Genomic DNA, 892 nt, shown 5'->3' with positions numbered 1-892 from the left:
GAGCTAGCTAGCTCCCTATTAATTGAATTGTACCTACGTCAACTCGAAATTAACTCGCTCATCGTGACCCTTCGATTAGATATAAAGAAAGTTCCAGACTAGAAAGAAGACTTTATATTGCTTGTAAGTTTGTAACTCTTTTGTATATAAATCATTGTTTGTAATAACTACTTGTAATAACTGTCATTGTAAATAGTATTATTGTTTGCATATTAAAACATATTTGTATAAAACAAAGGAGTGCTTGTAGCTCTCGAGTAGCTTTGCGCGAAATTCCACAAAACAAACAAACAAGGAAGCAAAATTAAATCATACTTCACGGAAAACTAACAGCTCTGACGCTACGCGCTAGAGTTGCTTAGACACACGCATGGATATCTTTAAGCATGCACCACAAGAACTACTTGCGGTATGGTGGTATGGTGACGAATGCAATGAGTCAGCGAAGTGGCTTTTACCTTGATTTCAGGTTTGAACTTAGATCGCGGCGTAAGAAAGGTTGAGGACCCCTGAAGTAAGCTGTCTCTTCTCCAGGGTTCGAAAAGCCGACTCTAATCCAAGTTTTACAGAAGTAATGCTCTTGTGATCACTTTTATGAAAATGTGTCTTATGGAACTTTACAATCTATTCATGAAAATTTGTTTAAGCCTACATTGTTCTTCTAAGCTATAAAAAATAACGATTTAGTGTAAGATTTACCTTTATATCCAAATACTTACCTGTTAGTATTACAATATCAAATAGTCTAAAACTGAGTTCAATTGTAATTAAGATTTAGTAGTTAAATAAATGGCGATATGCATCTAATTTATGATATTTGCCAACAAGACTGATACACACAGTTTCTTTGTTTTATACAAATATGTTTTAATATGCAAACAATAATACTATT

This window comes from Limulus polyphemus, unplaced genomic scaffold (genome assembly GCF_000517525.1).
Source record: "Limulus polyphemus unplaced genomic scaffold, Limulus_polyphemus-2.1.2 Scaffold3447, whole genome shotgun sequence".
Taxonomy (NCBI): domain Eukaryota; kingdom Metazoa; phylum Arthropoda; class Merostomata; order Xiphosura; family Limulidae; genus Limulus; species Limulus polyphemus.
This window is presented reverse-complemented; position numbering follows the sequence as displayed.